This window comes from Clarias gariepinus, chromosome 19 (assembly GCF_024256425.1).
Source record: "Clarias gariepinus isolate MV-2021 ecotype Netherlands chromosome 19, CGAR_prim_01v2, whole genome shotgun sequence".
Classification (NCBI taxonomy): domain Eukaryota; kingdom Metazoa; phylum Chordata; class Actinopteri; order Siluriformes; family Clariidae; genus Clarias; species Clarias gariepinus.
Window position 1 is genome coordinate 6,521,392 of NC_071118.1, and position 22,640 is coordinate 6,544,031.

General features: G+C 33.1%; 1 pseudogene; it reads left to right on the forward strand.

The window, feature by feature from the left end:
* The first annotated feature begins 1,077 nt into the window (after positions 1-1,077).
* On the forward strand, positions 1,078-13,091 carry LOC128507488 (complement factor B-like; annotated as a pseudogene).
* The last annotated feature ends 9,549 nt before the right edge of the window (positions 13,092-22,640 follow it).

Genomic DNA, 22,640 nt, shown 5'->3' on the forward strand with positions numbered 1-22,640 from the left:
CCGGATCCTAAAGGTGACTGTGCTAACCATTAAGCTGCCGTGCCGCCCAATCTGTCACATTTAAAGATTATTTGTATTATTATTATTATTATTATTATTATTATTATTATTATGTTACATCTTTTTTAGCTCTTGTTGCTTTTGGAATAACCCAAGGTTCCATTTTAGGCCCAGGCTTGTTTTTTAATATGCTTCTAGCTTTGCTCAGCTTTGGCTTTTAAATATGCTTAAAAAAAAGTGAAAATAATAATAATACACAAACATCAGAGTTGCTTCTCCTCCTAGTGACATAGCAACAACCTTCTGACTCGTTTGAAATAAAATCTGTGAGGTTTACAAATGTCAAATTTCACACGACTTTTATCATACTTTTTAGGCTATTTAATAAAAGTCACAGAGCACATGATTAATATAGTAAAATAAACAAAGTAGAGAGTGACTTTTATGATGAAACCCATTAAAAAAAAAAATAGAAAGTAGAAAGTAAATAGTGTCAAAAAGTAATTTGACTATCATGGCTTAGGCAAGTCCTACATACTAGTTGAGATTGATATTAAAATAGATCAACAATAGAGAAAGGGTTTAATTATAAAATCTACCTCTGCTAAAGATTTTACAAAAGTGAACATTTGTTGTGACATCACTGCACATGAGACCTTTCCACTTTAGGGGTGCTTAACCCCAAGCAAAGATTTTGGGGAAATGTGACCTTTCATAGCAAATAGATCCAAAAATATACAAAATGTGTAGTAACAATATTATTTTTTAGACATACAAATAATTATCTATTTAAAAAAAAATTACCACCACCTTTGAATTCTGTTTTACCAATAACTGTTGAATGCTTGATTCTGATGGTTTTAGAAATGTTCACATTACTTTCCACTTACATGTACACATTATTATTATTATTATTATTATTACTATTATTATTTTTCTCCAATACATGACTGATAATCACTTTATACACTGTTGGTCAACAAAACACTTTATTTGTCTTGAAGTTAATCAGTGACCAAATGGTATTAGTTCTTCCCATCCAAGTAATGCCTCTAGCCCACATTTTATAAGTATAAGCCCACCCGTTAGTTGTCTTTTATTTCTTTTAACACATTTTCAGTAAGGCTAAAAAGACAACATGCAGTCTGTGCTTTTTCAGAGTTTATTGTTTTTTGTGATTTTAAGTCAGTGCTCCCTTCTAAATGGTAAGATTATTGACTTTGTCTTTACAATCTGAGTGTTTTCATATTTATATTTCATTTTTAGTTCAGGAAATAACTTAAGCAAATGCATAGCATTCACAAATACATTTTAAATAGTTTTAACTTATTTACACTAAAAGAGCAAATCCTTAAAAAATAGGTGCAATCATTCTGGTAAACAAATTTTGACAATTACTGTACATATGGGAAAATGCAAGTGCTTGTCAACTAGACCTTAATAGCAAAAAAAATGATTACAGTAAACAGGAAAAGGTAAAGCCTTAAACACTTTGGCATTGTACAATATGTGGGGGTGTGTATGTTTGTGTGTGTGCGTGTCATGAACTCTTGGACGGCGTTTGCGTGGCATAATTTGCAGAGGCAAGATGTTGTTTCAAAAGTTCTTTATTGATATAGCTATGAACATTAAACAAAACAAAAGCTCTTTTTTTACATTTACTTTGTTGTTTACTTTGAGTTATATTTGCATTTCTACAATTTTTTCAGAGTGACTTTCTTTTTATCCCATTGCACATTTGAGCAGTTAAGGGTTAAGGGCCTTGCTCAAGGGCCAACAGTGGCAACTTGGTGGTGCTTGGGTCTGAAACTGGGACCTTCTGATCTGTAGTGCAATGTCTTCTAAGCTATCCCTATTAATCAAACTAAAGCAATTTTGTACAAGTGTAGCTAAACTATTTTTATATGGTACTTTCTGATCACATAATACATATGAATTGTTTGTTTCTGTATAGGTGTGCCATCCCAGTGCCCTGACAGTAATCTGGGTATTACTGGAGGCAATTTCACACTCAAAAGGTCAAGTAATATTATCACTTTAAGGTACATCTGCCCAGAGGGGTATTATCCATATCCTATAAAAAAGCGTGAATGTGTCAGAGGCCAGTGGTATCCCAAACTCAACCAAAAACATCCAGTGTGCAACAGTAAGTAATAAACTAACTACACTCTAAAAAGAAATGTTTAGACTTAACAAAAAAAATTAACGCAACGTTTTGCATTAGTCTTTTTGCGTTATGACAACTTCATTTGAAATTATTTTGAACTAACAAGCTTTTTTGCGTTGGGGGAATTAGCTTTTCCTCTTTAGTCAAAGATTATTTTAATTACCCCTTACTTATTAACTGTTAGACAAAAGGCAAGTTTTTAAGTTGATAACTCGTATAAATTATGTTGCTCCAAATGGCTTTACCATATTGTTTTAAAGCAATTTTATATGTTGTTTAATTACTATAATAATTTATACAAAATTTCAAATAGCAACCATTTAAAAAATTAAGTGACTCCAAATAGATTTTTTTTTTCAGGTTTCTTTTTATGTAAGCTTTTTTGGTTTTTGTTAATGTAGTAGATTAAAAAAAAGACATTAGTTCAACCATTATTTTTGTGCAATTAGCTTTTATTTTCAACTGCAGTTGAGTATGTGAACAAATTATATATAAATCTTGCACAAAATGCAAATAAAAAACTCAAAATTCAACTGGTCCTCATTAAGAATAACTAAGCATAATAAATTATGCTATCACAAAAAAGTTAGGCAAATCTCTATACATATAACAGTCAAAAGCCAAGTAGCATGTCATAGAACATTCCAAGAGCCTAACCTCTGAATGACACCAGTCATTTCCAATGAGAGAGATAAATTTACAGTTTGCACTCACAGCCCATTTTTTAAAACAATATTGACAAACTTAACAACACACTAATCTAATTAGATTAATAATATCTATTGAATAACTATTAATGCAAAATATTAATTTCAGCTGGACACATACACCTGAGTGATACTGTCAGAATCACAATGCCAACATTTTGCATACCCTTTAATGTTATGGAAAATACCACAAAACCCAGACAAATATTAACTTTGAATTGTATTACAAAAGTAACTAAAATACAAGCAAACTAAAATAAAAGTAACACTCTGCTTTTACTTCTTTGCTACTACAATTTGCCTACAGTGGAAGCACACAGCCATCTATGTGAATGAACAAAAGACTTTTAGAAACTGTGGCTGTGACTGAAATTAGTTAACATTATGTAGCGTACAGTCAAATGGTCAAATTAGCAAAACTTGAATAATGTTTTCCGATCAGCTCTCTTGCTGAGCAGATATCTCAATGAAACAAGTGCAAATTCATTACTTTAGTAGAACTATTAGATGTAAATTGAAGTGTTACTCACCATGAAATTTTGTTTATATTGAGTTTGGTTAGCCTATAAGTCTGCTAACACACAATCTTACCACTGGAACACGTCCAGGCATAGGGGGTAGAATATAACTTAAAAGAATTAACTTATTATGCCAACTTTTTAAAGTTAAGACAACTTAAAGTTTGTTTTCAACCCATTAACAATTAAATTTGAGTTTAAATTACATGCAAAATTAAGTTAATATAATTACCAGCATTATTATTTGATCACAACTTATAAAAATAAAGTTTGCAACTTAGAAAGTTCATCTAAATCAATGAATTAGAATGTTTAACTTGCATCCATGTATTAAATCAAGTAGTGGTAAAAGGTCCTCTGAGTTAGTTTTTAGAGTGTACAGCCCACTGTCACTTTCAAGGAATGTGGATTATATCTGTATTTTCCTGACCGTTTTAGAGGTGACATGTCCTAATCCGAAAGTTCTGGAGAATGGTGCCGTGCATCCCAATAAACACTTGTACTATGTGAATGACACAACCACCTATAGGTGTTATTCTGGTTACACATTTCGAGGATCTGCCACCCGTGTGTGTCAGGCCAATGGGAAGTGGAGCGGTGGCACACCAATCTGTAGTCATAACAGTAAGTAAGGAGCTTCACCATTATTTTACCTTTTTTTTACTTATTAAATTATAATATACATTTTACTATTGTTCTGGTTTGTCTGTCTGTCTGTCTATTTGTTTTTGCACACATCATTTAAAAACTACTGAATTAATTTTAATGAGGTTTTTACAGGTGTATTTGGCTGAGCTTGAAGTAACATATAGGATTTGTTTTATTGAAATCGGTCCGCACATATCCCAGTGTAACTGGGGTCAGAGCGCAGCGTCAGCCAGGATACAGCGCCCTGAAGCAGGTTGGGTGGAGGGCCTTGCTCAAGGGCGCGACAATGGCAACCTGGTGGAGCTGGGGCTCGAACTGTCGACCTTCCGATCAGTAACTCTGTACCTTAGTACTGTGAGCTACCACTGGCCCAAAGCTTAAAAAAAATTAACAGCATCACTATAGCTTCCTCTACAAGTTTTAGTTTTTGTCATGTCTTTTGTACACATACTGCTCATGCATCTTTTATGTGTTGTTACTGTATTTCTCTGCTTTAAAAAATAAAACCTAAAGTGCATTATTTCTTACAAATGCAGCAGCAAGAGGAGAAGTGAAACAGACAATTGCACTGAAACAACTGTATCAGGATTTGCTTAAAAACAGGGCTGCTAGCTGTTGCGGTTTGCTTGAAACCTTTTACAGATGGTTATATAGAGGCTTTCAAATGAAATGTTTTATTATAGACAACCGTGCATGTCAGAGAAAAATGATTTGATTTCCTGTCAAACTGTTTAAGTATGTATGTGTGCATGTATGTATGTATTCATTCATTCATTCATTCATTCATTCATTTATTCACCCAACTCACAGCTGATCACTGCCCTGACCCCGGCACTCCATCTGGTGCCAGCAGAGAAGGTCACGTTTTCAACATTGATGACAAAGTTACCTACACCTGTGCTAAGAATCTAAAACTAATAGGTTCCAAAGTGCGTGTGTGTCAGAAGGATGGCGAATGGTCAGGAAAAGAGCCGGAGTGTTATGGTGAGCATCCTGATAGTATCACAGGCACCAGAGGGTCCAAAGTTCTACAAAATATTAATACTGTAATAGAGGAATCATATGTTTTTTGCCTGATATCAGCTTGGTGATGTTTGAATATCTGATATTTAAATGCCCTTTTTTCTCTTCTTTGTTTTAGCTGATTTCACGTATGACACTCCTGAAGAAGTAGCAGAGGCTTTTAGCAGCTCTTTAAAGACCACTTTAACCATTAATGAGGAATCAGGTACAGCAAGATGTCACAAGTATCAAGTTTCTATCCATATATGACTGTAACTGTTTATGAATTGGATAAATACTGAGAACTAAATGACAGTTTATTTTTAAACTTCAGGTCAAGCTGAAAAGAAAATTCGTTTGGAACAGGGAGGAAAACTTAACATCTATATTGCCCTAGATACATCTAACAGCATAGAAGAAGAAGATTTTAATAAATCAAAGGATGTCATTAAGAAGCTTATAACAAAGGTAAATTAGAATCAAACTAAAACTGTAGGTTTTACCAATTGTGATATACTTATATAGAATTAAAAAATAAACAGTATTGTTTATGGCAATAATATTTTAGCTGCGGTTTTAATTTGAAAAAAGTCTGCAAACTGAAAAGTCCAGATCTTATTATTCAAATCATCTATCAGCTTCGATTTGATGTTTTAAAGAATTTTGTAATGTGATAATATTGAAATTTGTTAAGGTCTGACTGTCACTTATTTCCTATTATTCAACAGATCAGCTATTATGAGGTCTTTCCAAATTATGAAATCATAATTTTTGCCACAGATGTGAGAAAAGTTGTCAGTATTGCTGATTACAAAATTGGTATTAAAACGTTAAAAGAAGTTCTAATAATGCTGGAGAATTGTAATTATAATGGTAAGTTTTGACATTAAGATTCGTTACTTTTTACTTTACCAGAGACAAAAAATTCATATATGTAGTTAACATTTGATCAAAGCCTACATCTCAAAGAAATATATAATAGTTCTAATTACAGTAGTTTGAATTTATTATTGAGTAATTATATTTAAATGGATTATTTATCAAACAAATGCATCATCTAATTAAATAGCTGATAAATTTAGAATTAGTTCACTGTAGTCTGTTATAATCCAGTCTATCAACAGATCTTAAACTTTGTGTGGCAGTTTAGGGTTGCTTGTTTAGTAAATTATTTATAGAGTATTTTATGAGGCAAACTTCTCTCATGCACACACACATGCAACACTTGCATAAAAATATATGAAACAGTCTCACACATATATATTACTAAGAGCTTAAACAACTATATATGAAATGCGCGCAGACACACCTATGAGACGCGTGCACAAACACACACAAACTCTCTGTGCACACACACACACCTATGAGGCGGCCGTACACACAGTCCATGATACTCAAAGTGCGTTCTGACCTGAAGTACCCTGCGAAGTGCACTACACAGGGTGGTCAGCCATGTTAAGTGTGATTACAAACAGCAGGGAGTGAAAATGTTCAGTTTAAAGCCAACTGTAACGGAGTAGGGAAAGAGTGAACAACGGATCTTCACTTCAGCAGAAAAAGGAGTGAGACATTTCCAATCAGTCATTGTGTATCGCTAAAGCGAGTTTAAAAAAGGATTTATATAATTATTATCGAGGACTTCATCATATACTGGAATAATTTACATGTTAATTACATCAAGAAATTCTTTGTATAATCCTTATATAGACTAGTAATCTGTAAAAAAATAAATAAAAAAAATACATTTTGTAAATTAAGTTAATATATATACAAAATGTATTAAATGTTTATAACTTATGAATAAATAATTTGATTAATTTGATTATATATATGTATACAGTGTATATATATATATATATATATATATATAGTGTGTGTGTGTATATATATATATAATGGTATCAGTTTTTGTTTCATAAATATTTTATATATTTAATGTCTGTATCGTGAAATTTCCACAGCAGCAGTGACAGGTATCCGAGATGTGTGTGTGTATATGCAAGTGTTTCATGTGTGTGTGCATAAATGAAGTTTGATTTAAGCCCTCATAATATTAAACTGTCTTTGCTTTTTTAAAAATAATGCAGTGACCAACATCTTGCGGGTCGTAACAATGGCCAGGGGTTTGCTTTCCGAAAATTTTATGGCATTTCGGTCTTGTGAATTTAGCACATTTGTTCTCCAAATCCAAATTAAATTTTCCCATAAGAAATAATAATTATTCATTGCACAGCCCCAAAAAATTAATACATAAAAATAATTAACACAAAATCTAAAGTAAAAATAAAACAAATTAACATGCACTTTACCTTTCAAAAAAAAGTAAAAATAAATCCAGACAGATAAGTGTTTCCGTTTGTGCGTGCAGGCGCTGTGTATGTGTGTCTGTGAGTCTAAAGTAAGCTCCCCCTTCTTGACTTACACAGTTACCCTTCCTCCACCCTTACGAAAACACTGTTTAATCGGAAAAAGAAACAAGAAATCAATTTAATGACACTCGATTGAGTGACACACTAACGGAATCTCTGCTGTAAAGTAAAAAAACAAACAAATTAACCTGCACTTTACCTTTGAAAAGAATGGCGACAGAGCAGTGTTCCTGTGTAGAACAGAGAGAGTGTGTGTGTGTGTGTCTGTGTCTGTGAAGGCGAAGTGTTCTGCTTGTGTGTCTGTGTGTCTGTGTGTGTGTGTGTGTGTGTGTGTGTGAGTGAGGCGCGGTCCAATAATGCGCGCGCACACGTGTGTGTGTGTGTGTGCGTGTGTGTGTGAGTGAGGCGCGGTACAATGATGCGCGTGTGTGTGTGTGTGTGTGTGTGTGAGTGAGGCGCGGTACAATAATGCGCGCGCACACACAGACACACAGAGCAGGCTGAAACAGAGAAAGGAAATGGATCTTTAACCTCTCTAATGAGACTTGCTTTTGCTTTACATGCACGCTGTACATGCACGCTGTACATGTCAAAATGTAATAAAAATCTTTGCTCATCCTGCGGAACACTTGCAAACTGCCTTACTCACAATCCGAGGTTTCACTATACTTCAAACAATATAAACTTAAGTAAAAATAAAATTACAGATTTTAAAAACCTATTTAAAAGAAGTACAAAAAACTACCCAATTACAGTAACATGAGTAAACGTAATTCATTTCTTTCCACCTCTGTTTTTACATCATTTTAATGATTCAATTTACTTTTTGTGTGTAGTAGATCATACATTTTTTTTATCAATTGTTCTTAACAGACATAAATAGTATGTGACATGTTAAGAATTAGCCTATACGCTGTTTCATGACAGCCCATAGACAAATATCACCAAAATATCTGATTTATAGTTATATAATTATATTATGTGGAGTTATATTTAAGTTATATACATAACCAAATAAAATCCATTTAGGTAATATTTTTAATATTTATTCTGAAAATATGTACTGGAAAAGTCTGATTTTAAATGTTGTTTGTAAAAAATTGACAGATAAAGGATCGAGGTCAGGAACCAACATTCACCAAGCTTATGAATCTATACGAGACAGCATCAGTTTCCAGAAGTTTGTTAATAAGACAGACTTTGATGAGACACATCATGTTATAATCATGTTCACTGATGGTATTAATCAATTTTTTTAACAAAATTCTATAATTTTTTCCTTTTCACAGTCAATATGATAATGATTATATTGATGATGATGATAATGATGATCATTAATGTCATTATTTCACAATGTCTACAGGTATTTTTAATATGGGAGGAAACCCCAAATATATTGTTGAAGAAATCAAGCAAACAGTTTACAATGGAGATGAAAACCGGGACAAATATCTTGGTGAGCAAAACATAAATGTATCTTGGGGTTCATTCATACTAACAGTGAAGACATGTACATTACAAATCGATGCAGTGCTGTCATCACTGATTTTCCTTTTTGCTGTAACAATTCTGTAAATAACCTCTGTTAAAAAAAAAAAAATTGTTCTATACACATATTCTAATGCACACACGGTTATTTTCCAGATCTTTATGCACTTGGAGTGGGTGAGGATGTTGAGAAAGAGGAAATTGACCAGTGGGTGACAAAAAGAGACACCCACGAGAAGTATTTTTTCATGCTGCAAGACATGGAGGCAGTTGGAAAAACTTTAGATGAAATGATTGGTATTTTAATGATTGTATATGTGTTATCATAAAAAGTATTTTTTTTTTTTATACTTAGAGACATGGTAGTGGTTGGAGAGACCTTAGATGAAATGATTGGTATTTACTGTTTTAATTATTGATTATGGTTTTGTTTTTGTTTTCATCACCTCACTAGCTGTGAATTGATTCAAAAGTTTTTATATTCTGTTGTGTTTTGTGTGCATGTGTTCTCGTGTATTTTACTATAGTATGTGTTTCTTCCGTAGATGAGAGCACTAGTGTGTCTCTGTGTGGACTCTACAAAGACTACTATGATCCTGATCTTAGATCAACCTATCGTTACACATACCCCTGGCTGATTAAGATATCTATACCTGTAAGACTCCTCATTTTCACAATTTCTTTTTTTTTTTTTTAGCACAAATGGTTTGCTGCCTTTTATATATTGGTAGCTATTCTTTCATAATGATTTTGTTGCAGAAAACTTAAGTATTGTTACTATTTTCCTCCATGTATCAGCATGAGCGTGGCACAGCAAACTGTATAGGATCACTGGTCACTCCCAGGTTTATTCTAACTGCTGCCCATTGCTTCAGGTTTGATGATAGTCCTGACAAAATACTACTTGCAACACCTGATTATAGAGGTATCATATGCATTTACAGCACACACTTGTATGTATGGTGGTCTGGGAAAACCTGTTACCCAACAGTGCAACTAAATTTTGGCATATCAGGCTCATTTGCCTAAAACAATAGATACCTCAAGTTTTAGTAACCATAAATAGAACATGTCTGTGATGTTCCTGCACCACAGACCGAATAGAGCTTTTAAATATGATTTTCTTAATTTTCACAATTGGGGTGACTTGACTTTAATACTAACTTCCCTTGTGGTTGAGACAAGATGCATGATGCTTATAGCTGTCAAAATTATACACGGTAGAAAGTGTAGAAATTATACCATATCGAGAGTTTTTCCTGGCTGGGATGAATAAAGCATTTTTCAACAAAAAAAGATAAATATAGATATCCTTTTAATGTTTTTCTTCTTCTTCTTCTTCTTCTTCTTATTATTATTATTAGATATAGGAAAATTAGAGGTGGAGAGGTTCCTTCTTCATCCCGACTACAATATTAAAAAGAAGGCAGCAGAGAATATAACAGAGTTTTATGAATATGATGTGGCTCTTATACAGTTAAAGAAAAGTGTGCAAGTCAGTCCAGACATCAGGTGAGTAATTCATGCTAATCCAACATCTTATCAAGCAAAAGCAAATCTACTTTGACTCCTTGAAGATAAGAAATAAATACAAACTTATAAGATCTTATGACAAAGACTTATATGAAAGATTATGATGCAATTTTACTAATAAAGGTAAAAAAAAAGCATTTTATCAGCTGTGACTTTTTAAGTTGTCATAACTCATTATTCTTTGTGTTTTAGACCTATTTGTATTCCCTGCACTCAGGAGACGAATAGAGCTCTACAACTGTCTGCCAGAGATGCAACATGTGCAAAACATAGTGAGTTAAAAACCCTTTAATCTATTAATGCAACACAATGTTTTCTAGCTATTGTACATCGTATATGTTATACATTTAGAGACTGACACAATGTATAATAATGAAATATATACAACCTCTATATAATGAAGTATTGGGAAAAAATTTTTCATGTTTATGTAAACAGGGATTGTTACAGTTAACTACATTGCTTTAGACTAATGCAGATTAATTGTATTTTCCATTTTGTTCTTTTACAGGGGAAGTGCTGTTGAACAGTGATCTTGTGAAGGCACATTTCATAACACATCATTTAGAAAAGAGAGGAAAAAAACCAAAACAAGATGTCCAAATCAGACAGGGGCCTCAGGTAAATATATAATACCCTATGTTGGGAATACACATGATGTTCTGTAATATTTACATATTAAGAGTTTTTTTTTAACTGAAGATATTTGGTAATGTGGCTGAGCCTATAGATTCTATATTAAGGTGATTACAACATTTACAGTACTGAATCACATTGTCACTCTGGCTGTTGCTGTTATTGATGATTTTTTTTTTTTTTTTTTTTAATGGTTGAACAATTCTCATATAATATAAATAATCTAGAGGGGTTTGTTGTTGAAAATGTATAAAATGCATGATATTTTGCACAACATTTCTACAATCAACACAAAGTGTACTGACACTTACTGTACAGTAAGGCTCAAAATACAGTATATTTTTGTTTTGTACGGTCTTACACATTTCATTTGAGCAGATGTTTCTTTTTAGCAAGACAGTTTTTTGTTTATCCAATAAAAGGTCAATTTTTTTGTAAAAAACATTATGTCAAGCATTTCTCTAAAGTTATAACAAAATGTCGCAACAACAAAAAAGTGAAAGTATCAGAATGGTCTTCACAATTATTTAAAAACTCCCTATTATGAAAATGAAGTGGGCATCCTAATTGATTAACCTGCTGAAGAAATGTATGAAATGTGTGGGGTTTGAATGTGGGGTCTTGGGGCTACTGTTGGCGTATCCACATTTTGGCTACTGTTTACAAGCTAATTAGAGTTTAAAGTTTGGCACTAATACGTAAGTCTTTTACATGTCACTGCAGTAAGTTGTTGTTCCTTTCTATAGAGAGATGAATGTTTATTCCAGGCTGAAAAAATCTTGAAAATCAATGCAGAAAAATCAAAGAAGATGATTACAGACAACTTTTTATGCACTGGCTGAGCTTCACAAAACTACATAGATGATGTTACTTGCAGCGGTAATATGCCATAATCTTTTCTAAGCACACAACACAGGTTCAACTTACTGTACAAGACCCAGATGAAATGTAGGCTTGTAATATATTGGTGTGCGAAACAGATCATTCTTCATGTTTATCTTAAACTTAATCAATCTTTTTTATATGGATGTAATATATCTTTAATCTTCTGATAAGAATTCACAGTTTTAAAATCTAAAAATTTAATTGTTACATAAGTCTATGTCTGTAATTAACTAGATTATTTTTTTTATTTACTGACTTCACAAGTTACTTAAGTGATATTTTTTACCAGGTGATGGTGGTGGAGCTACATTTGTGGAAAAAAATCGTTTGATCCAGGTCAGAGTTAAAGTTCTCTTCAAACCTATGCTTGACCTAGCTTATTATTTAAGTGTCTACATACGAATGGCTTTAACAATAGCAATATAACAAGTTGCAAAAATGTTATAATTGAGCGCAACCTAAATACAACAATACATTACATTTATACATTTATACATATATAATACTGATATTTATTCATCATGCTCAGGTTGGAGTCATCAGCTGGGGTCTGGAGAACACGTGTGTTACTGGAGGGGATCGTATAGATACCAGAGACTTCCATGTAGACCTTTTTGATCCAAAAGTGCGAGACTTTCTTCAAGACTATTTGGGTAATGAGGACATAGATACACCTCTACATTTTTTATAAAGATTCAGTGGATGGCCATTTACATTTTCTGTAAACATGTTGGTTCTCTAACAGCTACTTAATGCCTTTACAGATCAATATACTGTACTTTACAACATTATAGACAGTATAACAATACATTTTTAAAGGTTTATTAGTGTCACTTTGTTTAACAACCAATTATTAGAAATAGTTTTTAAAAATGTAGTAAAAAAATAAGTGTCATAAAACTAGTGAATTTTTTAAAATAATCCAGATCAATAACTGGACTAAGTGGAAAATGCAACTACCCATGTGTACACATTATAGAAATTCAGTATCTGTTTTTTTAGTGTAGAACACAATGACCAAAGGTATTACAAAAGCTACATAATACAAAACGGTAGATAAATTGATTATGAAGAGGTTCAGAAATTGCTTGTTAATTAAAGAAATGCTTGTTAATTAAAGAACATTTTACCAAATAAGATAATAAATAACTTTACATTACAAATGTTTTGGGAGACCCACTCCTGCTTGGTTTGGTTACTGAAATACAGGTTTCTGACCCCTGTATACATTGTGATATTCCCTTATTAAACACATGGGACAGTTCATACAGGGTCTGATGGGTTTAAAGCTAGGTGGAAAATGTAAAGAGCACTATTCAAAATTTTATATTTATAGAATGATTTAAACACCCACAAGGCCACCAGCAATGCAAATCCTGCCCCACCCATTCATAATCCACCATACACCATCCCTTTTGCAATATTTCCAAATTTTTCTCTTAAACTGCTCCTGAAATACTGTACTTGTCCTTTACTGATCAGTTGCATTATTCCTGTAAGCCACTATTCACTCACCCATCGTCTATATCTCTTTATCCAGTAAACAGGGTCATGTGTCATCTATACCTATCATGTAAACAGGGTCACATGTGTGTGGGTGGATAGGGATGGTTGGACCTGATCCCAGGGGACTACACCTTGGATAGGGTGCCAATATATTCTAGCGCCATATATATATATATATATATATATATATATATATATATATATATATATATATATATATATATAAACCAGAAACTAAAGGACCTGGAGGAAACCCACCAAGCATTTATCACGCAGCTTGATTCAGACTTAAAATCTATACAGCAAAACATCAGAAACCATAGAATACAGCTGCAAAGATGGTTACACAAAAATAAGTTATAATTACATGTGGGTAAATCTATCATTAAGTATATTATTATTGTCATTATCTCATTTGACTCTATACAGTATTTTAAATCTCCAAAGAATCTGACCAATACTGTACTTTGATTAATGATGATGCCCTCCAGATTGAATTGATAGATAACACATAGTGTTTCACCCATGATTTGATCTCATGATTTTATATTTTGCAGTAGTTTATTCAAATAGTGTTTTTTTTGTCTTAATTATCATAAATATTTTCAATCATTACTTTGTTACAAGGTAAAGGAAGAAAAAGAATTATCAGACACTTATCTGAAAGTAACATTCCCTGCCTTTTGGATTAACTATCTTAAACTAACTATCTTTCTAATACCTTTTTCATGAAAAAAAAAAAGAATATTAAAAGAGCATGGCCTGGATGGGATTTTAACACTAGATTAATAAATGATTGGTTGATACTTCATCTTCATCTGTCTGTCACTACAAAGCAGATAGCCCGATGCTTATTTCAAAGAATCCATTTTGGGATTAGACCTTAGGGTGAGTGGGTGCCTAATTGAAAAAAACTTTTTTGTAACTAATTTTGAGAACATATTGAGACAGTGAGACATTTAGACTTCATCTGGTATAAATTAAGTGTGAGTGACTCTTAAACCACAAACTAAATATTTTATAAACTGTATTGAAACTAAAAATATTCTTTATTTTATTTTTGTCTCGTAAATCAGACAAATGTTAGTGTTTTCACCTTCAATCAATGTGTTAATGTGTGTACATTGTGCCTTCTGATGGACTGCCATCACTTCCTGGGTGTATCCCACTTCATACTCATTGTTCCTGGAATAGGCACTGACTCTCCTGAGCATTTAAAAAAATAATAATGAATGAACAAAACTACAATTGACTGTACTGTATTGAAATAAATATTATAATATGCACTGCCAAATTTAAACAAATGCACTCTTTTACAGTTTGAACCTAATTATTGTTGGCAATACGATCCTGGTTGGCATTTCCATCAGGGAAAAGAAAATTGATAGATTTTATAAATAAAATAAAATGGTCAGTCAGTACATTAAGGTCATCAGCTGACTTCCTTTTTTTTTGCCACATAATGTTGCTGAGCCTAGACCTGACCAACTGAAACAACTGCAGAGGCTTGTACAGTGGGCACGATGCATGATGGGGGCATCGCTTCATGTGCTTCCCTTCTTACCCTAAGGTGCCTATCGCTCTGGAATAGGTTCAGTCAGGACTCATCAGGACACATGACCTTTATTAATTTCTCCAAAGTTCAGTCTTTTTGCTCCTTAGCAAACTGAAATATTTTTCCGCTTAGTTTCAGGAACAAGTGGGTTTTCCTATGTCCACAAAGTTTTGTAGTCAGCTGTTACTGATACTTTCTCTATTAAATATGGTTGTGAGAATTATTATTATTATTATTATTATTATTATTATGTTTATGTTTATGTTTATGTTGATTTTTTTATTATTATTATTATTTATTTATTTATTTATTTTTACATATTAAGTAAGAACTATTGAAAACTGATGAAGAATATTTTTTGCATGTTTGCTTTAAGTCAAAAGACTGTGAAATGCATTTACAAACATATTTGAAATGGAATATTTAAATGCTAATTTCTTCAGTGTCACTGTTTTTTTGGTTTTTTTTGTAACTTGACAGGTAAATGCTGCTACTGATCAATTTATACATTCCCTGAGTTGTTGGTCATTGATCCCTGTAAAACTGTAACTAAATAGTGTTAGTTTTGGCTTACAATAGTCTTTTCCTGCATCATTTACAGTAACCTGGAGAGGACAACATAGGTCTTTTGAGTTCATATTTTTTTTGATAAGTGTCTGTCCACTCATAATTGGAAAGGTTTTATCTTTCACCTTAACTATTGCAATTCCCAGTGTAAGAGAGTTTGTCAGTCTTCACTTCACCATCTGCAACACATTCACAATGCTCGAGCAAGGTTAAGTGATAGAACTCTTTTTTTACTAAAAATAAATAAATAAAAATTGGGACAAGTATAATGTCTCTTCACCTAGTACTATATTGAAAACACTTATATTATATTATACAAGGAGTTTTAAAGAAAAGCTTCTAAAGCAAGGATGGGGTGAGGCTCACCAATCAATAAATTCAAAGAAAAGCCCTTCTGAAACTGTGTGATCTCTGATCCCTCAGACATCACCGTCTTAAAAACCATCACGCTTCTGTAGTGGGTATTATAGGCCAGGGGTAGCTCAGTGGTTATAAGGCATTGGACTACGTTTTGGAAGATCCCAGGTTCAAACCCCACAACCACCCTTAACCCTCAACTGCTCAGGTGTATAATGAGATAAAAATGTAAGTTGCTCTGGATAAGAGTGTCTGCCAAATGCCTAAATGTATCATGATGTAGGCTTGGGTACATCTTTGTTTATTAACACAATTTTTCGCTGCATTTACCAATGTAACTTAATGCTTATAAAGTCAAACATCAATACTGTCAGGAGATGTCAAAGACTTTCCTGGGCTCTGTATGATCTGACAGTGGCACACTGAAAACATGTTTTATAGTCTGATAAGTCCTCTTTTCAGGAGTCAACAGCTGTTGTGTTCCCTGGATCAAAAAGGAAAGCCAGCACCAGGTCCAGAAGCAAACACCAGTTGTAGTATGTGTTGCAGCAGTGTTTCTTTTTGGAGCAACATATGCTGCAATTAAAACACCATATTTTTCAGAGACACCCCTGTATTTTTCAGGAGGGCATTTTGCTTGAATAACATACTGTATGCATGACTGATAAATGCATATTTTCCACAAACAATGAAATTTACATGGTAGATCATCAAATATTAAGCTGTTGCAACATAGCACAAGGTGAAGATACTTTACAAATGACTTTGTTTGTTCTTGGACTGGAAATTCAACAGCCTTGACATCTGTTCATTGGCTGGTAAAGTACAGGATCAATTTTAAAATGCTACACTTTGTTTTTAGGGCACTACATGGTTTGGCTCCAACCAACCATTAGTGATTCTTTATCTAATATTAATCTTGCCTTTAGACCCATCACTTCCTTTTGGATTATGAGTGTATCTAATATTTAGTGTTTTCATATTACATATTCGACCCAATTAAGAGACTGATGTATGTTTTTGTTTTATTTCTCTTTGTCTTGTATTATATTGTTAAGTGTCCTGCTATGTTGTATGCTGTGTATTTTTTAAATGCTTTTCTTTTTTAATTCCTCTCAGCTGTACAGCACTTCAATCAGCTTTGGCTTTTAAATATGCCTAAAAATAAATTAATAAAAAGGATTATTATTATTATTATTATTATTATTATTATTATTATTATTATAAAAAATACAGTAGTAGCAGTACATGTGGTGGAGTGGTTCATGTCATCTCCTTCTCAGCCAAGGATCGTGGTTCTTTTCTTGGTAGGGTCGAGCCTTTTTATAAGTCACTTTGGATAAAGGAGGAAAGCAGAGCACCTTTGCTGTGCAACTTCGCACTTCATATTTTTGTGGCAATGCAACTATAGTAACCAACTTACTGTCTGACAAACATGAGCTAAGATCAAAAATATATAAAATATGGCATATGTAGTCTTTATAATTTTGGCCACCATACTTCTGTACTCCATCACAGCCATGGAGAGCGGTTAAGCTATTAACAGTTTTCAATGTCCATAAACATCTGCACAGGGTGACAACACTGATTGGTGTTTTGCAGATCGCAAAAACAGAGAGTATCTTTTAAGATAAAACCCATTCTTTTTACAAATATATGTAATTTGACTATCATGGTTATGCAAGGAGTTTGCATGCCCAGTGTTTGGTACTGTAGGCTTCCTCCAGGTGGTCTGGTTTCCTCCCACATTCCAAAGACATTCTATACTCCCTGCTCCGCCTGCAGGGAATGTCAGTGAATGGAACTTCCACCGACAAAATTCCAACATTTGGAACACACTGCAAAGTCACAAGCGTTAACGTAACTTCCTCCGTGCGTTACCCCTCTGACTTTTTGTCTTCCCTGATAAAAAAAGCAACTTTCTTGGGTAGACAGTAAATAACAGTTTTAATTAGTTTGAATTAATTATAAAGTAATTATATTTAAGTGCATAATCTACTGTATATAAATAGGTTATAACTATATGGATAGTTTACTGTAGACTGCAGCCTATCAATAAATCCTAAACTATATATTGGCAGTTAAGGGTTGCTTGTTTAGCAAATGATCTATAAAGTATTATAGAGTATTAAACTGTGACTTTGCCTTTTTTTTGGATGATTTAGTTTATATTTTTGATGTTTAGTAGGTCGCAAAATATAAACTAGTCACATCACATGATCACATTTTCAGAATCAAGTTCATGTGGACTTTTTGATACATTGCTCTTAACAGACATAAATGTGAAATGTTAAAAATAAGCTGATAAGCTGTTCCATAACAATCTATGAACAAATGGACAAATAAAATATTATTTTTTTTCCTCTGGTTATATTACTAAATAGTAATCATTTAGGTGATGTTTTATATTCATAATGAAAATATGTAAAGGTCTGATTTAAAATGTTCTTTGTAAAAATTGGCATATAAAAGAGGATCAGGAAGCAACATTCACAAAGCATATGAATCTACCACATCGGTTTCCAGAAGGCTGATAATAAAACAGACTTTAATGAGATGCATCACGTCATGTTCACTGATGGTATTAATCACATATTTTTTCATAAAGATTCAGTGTTAAAAGTCAACATGTATTCTTCTTCTTCTTATTATTATTATTATAATAATTATTATTAATATTTCACTTCTTCATATTTAACAGGTACGTTTATTAAAGGAGAAAACCCCAAACATATTGTTGAGCAAATCAATGAAAACAGTTTACAGTGGAGACATGATAAATAATATCATGATAAAAATAACTTAGTAAAACATAATTTTGTCTTAAGCTCCATTCATACTAACAGTGAAGATTACCATCTTTAACAGAAGTAAATTACCATCAGATGCACAGCTGTCATCACTGATTTCATTTTTCCGCCGTAACAATTCTGCAAATAAGCAATCTTTATTAAAAATAAAACTTTGGAATTCCATATTAATATTCTAATACACACGTGGTTATTTTACAGATCATTATGCATTTGGAATGGGCCCTAATGCCGAGAAAGAGGCAATTGATAAGTGGGTGAAAAAAAAGAGCCAATCACAAGAAGTTTTTTTTTTGCAGTGCAAGACTTGGAATATGTTAAAGAGACCTTTGATGAAATGATTGGTATTTATTTATTTATTTATTTTTACTTATTTTTAATGGTTTTATTTCCCACAGCTCCCTCTAGCTATGAATTTAAACAAGTGTCATTATATTTTCTTTAAGGTTCATTTTGCCTAAATTTTTGTATTGTACGTGTGTGTGTGTGTGTGTGTGTGTGTGTCTGTGTGTGTGTGTCTGTGTGTGTGTGTTTGTGCGCTTGTGTGTGTGTGTGCATGAACATTTACTATATGTGTTTCTTCCCTAGATGAGAGCACTAGCATGTCTCTGTGTGGACTCTATAAAGACTACTATGACCCTGAGAATAAATCAAGCATTTGCACAACATACCCCTGGCTAATAAAGATATCTACTGTATAACTGTAAGATTTGTTTTTATTCTACCCACCCTCTGTTTTTACCCAAATTTGCTATTTTTTAACATAAATCAAGTCAGCATAACTCCTTTTATTTCTGCTTGTATCAGCATGAGAATGGGACGACAAACTGTACGGGACCCTTGGTCACTTCCAGGTTTATTCTAACTGCTGCCCATTGCTTCAGGTCTGATGATAGTCTGGACAGAATTCTTCTTGTGGCACCCAGTGCTAAAGGTATCATAGGTCGTTATAACACACATGAACTCATAGCACACGTGTATTTAGATTTGGACACTAAACACTTTACATTTTATAATTATATATTAATATACTATATATTCCATATGTCCATATCTTTAGCAGCAGTAAGTGTTATTTATGTGATGGGTCTAAAGAGTAGAAGAGGTCAGGGATAACTTTACTTCACCAGTTTTTCTTCTAAACTAAATCAGTCAAAAGTCTGAGCAAGTCAGGTCAAGTACTGATCAAACAGGGTGCTAAAATGTTTTATTATTTGGATTATATTATCTTATTATTTAGTTACTTGGAAACTGAAAAAGATGAAAAAAAAATATATATTCTTGATTTATATATATATATATATATATATATATATATAAGTTTTTTCTTTACTTTGAAATTTTGAAATCAAAGGTTTTTGTCAGGCTGTCCCACAGATAGAAGATTTTAAAACAATTGGCCGAATTAAACTTTTTTTTTTCTGATTGGATGCCAGATTACTAGAGGTGGAGAGGTATCATACACTGAAAAAAATATCCAGCCTGATCTACTTAAAAAAATTAAGGTAACTTTTGGCATCAGATAATTATGTAGTTCAAGCAAGACTATTCTTAGTATTTACTACTTACATTTCTTTATGTAACAAATATTTTTTGCTAGTAAAGTCTACTTAATTTTTTCTAGTAAAGTCTATTTAATTTCGCAAGTAAATTCTACTTAATTTAATAATTTCCCTAGTCATTCTTTTGTGTCCATGCTACTTAACTTTAAGAGTTTCAAATATGTATTTTTAATTGAAATTTAACTATTTTTTTTTTTAGTTTCCACATTACTTGGAGTGGGGCCTACTTTGTTTTATTTTTAAATGTCCTAGTCTCATTTTAAAGTTATATATACTCACATTATCTAGTTAGGCATTTCTTATATGTTATAGTTAAAATACTAGTTGTGTAATTTTGTACTTTGAAATGCAACTTCATCCAGCACAAAACTTAAAAGTAAGAACCACCCTAAAAAATACTGGGTAAATATTGCTGGGTTAATTTAACCCAGCAAAATTGGTTATTTGTTTAACCCAGCAAGATGGGTTAAATATTCAACCTAAATGCTAAGTCACATTTAACTATAATGCTGGGTTAATTTTACCCAGCAAAATGGGTTATTTGTTTATAGTGAATCAGTAAAAAAAAAAAAAATGAATAAAAAAAAATGTCTATTAAACAGTTAAAATACTTTGATATACTGGTCTATTACAAAAAAAACTTTCTAGTTTTGCAAACCATACATATATGCAATAAACATCATACTATTAAATGTTCCTAGAAAAAATATTTATTTTTCAAAAGCACAAGAACAGATAATCAACAGCAACATCATTACCATACTATTACTCACAAGGGCAGAATGTAATTGCACAAATAGGCTGAGGCAGCTTCTACAGAGCAGGATCTCTGTGACTCCAAATATCTTTTTTGCAGAACAAAACTATCCAGCCCTGGTCTCATTTTAACATACAAACACTGTCTATGACTTTTCAAGTAGGCCTCGCTATTTCATAGCAACATTACAAAAAGTCCTATACAGGAGCACACTCCTTTGGATAGTTATTGTCAAAAATATAAAATGCCTTTAAGCACACATCAACCGCCCCAAGTAGTGTGCATTGCTCCAGAGCCTGTCCCACCAGAATGTCGAATGCCTAAGAGCAGCGCTGGTCATTTTCTCCCAACGTCAGGATGTAGGGGTACGGCCTTGACCCTTCAGCCTGCTGGAGGTATTTCACCATGTTGGTTCCAACCTTAGAAAGAAAAAAAAAATGAAAGAAAGTAAACAATTTTGTTGAAGAGCAAGGATTAAACTGAATAAAACTATTAATTTAGTGTGTAATAGGATTGATACTAAATAAAAAAATGACAATGGTCAGTGTTTTGTAACACCCCAGCATTTTATTCTCACAAGCAGTGAGATTAATAAAGTTCTAATCTTAATGTGTTTGCTAACGCTAGTAACCTAACTAAATGCCTGCGTCATGCTAGCACTACAGTTAACGGTTTAGCGTTCATTCATCACTTCAGCATCTTCGTCACTCCGCAAACATTCTACAGAGAAAGATAAAAAGCTCAGACATCTTATCCGTTTCTTTCACACACAGCTGGGGTTCTTTGGCTAACTATAGCAGCTATTGTCAGCTAAATTATCACCTCAGACCAGCCTGAAAGTTTAAGTGTAACCGTAACACGGTAACAGTAATAAATGTCACATATAGTAATATTTTTTCAGTCATATGTGACTTAGGTGAGTGAACATGTGTATACAGACCTTGTATTTAACGTCATTTTCCCTTAAATGAACCGTCATCAGCGGTGTGGGAGCTCAAGAGAGACACGAAGCTCTGACTGACAGCCGCTGAATCCACCGGTGAACTTTGGGGGGAAAGGGGGAGTGGGGGGAAGCAAACTTTAACCCAGCAGCTGGGTTACACAAAAACTACCCAACTCTCTGTAAATAACCCAGAAAAATTACCCAAGAGCGGCAACACAGCGTTTGGGTAGAAAAAACAACCCGTTAAAACTTTTTACACACGAGGTGAACATAATGCTCCAAAGAGTTGTTTCCTACCGCAATAAGGCTTTGGTACACTAATTTGATACGGGGTTTCCCCATGCTTTTTCCATGGGGAGGCAGTTTTATTTAAACAGAGTAAAATGAACACGATTATTGCTTGTTGTGTGTCCACTTAAAAAGATTGTCAGGGATTACGTAAAAAATATATGTTAAGGAAAAAATGCACATTGTCTTGTATTCTTAACAAATGCAGATTAAGTTCTAACTTAGATATTGTAGCGTTTTTACGCCTGAAGAAATGCTGGAGAGACGAGTGAGCTTATTTGCTACCCAATGCAATGGCTGGGAGTACTTTATTCAGCACACAGCAGGTATGGCATGAGCAGC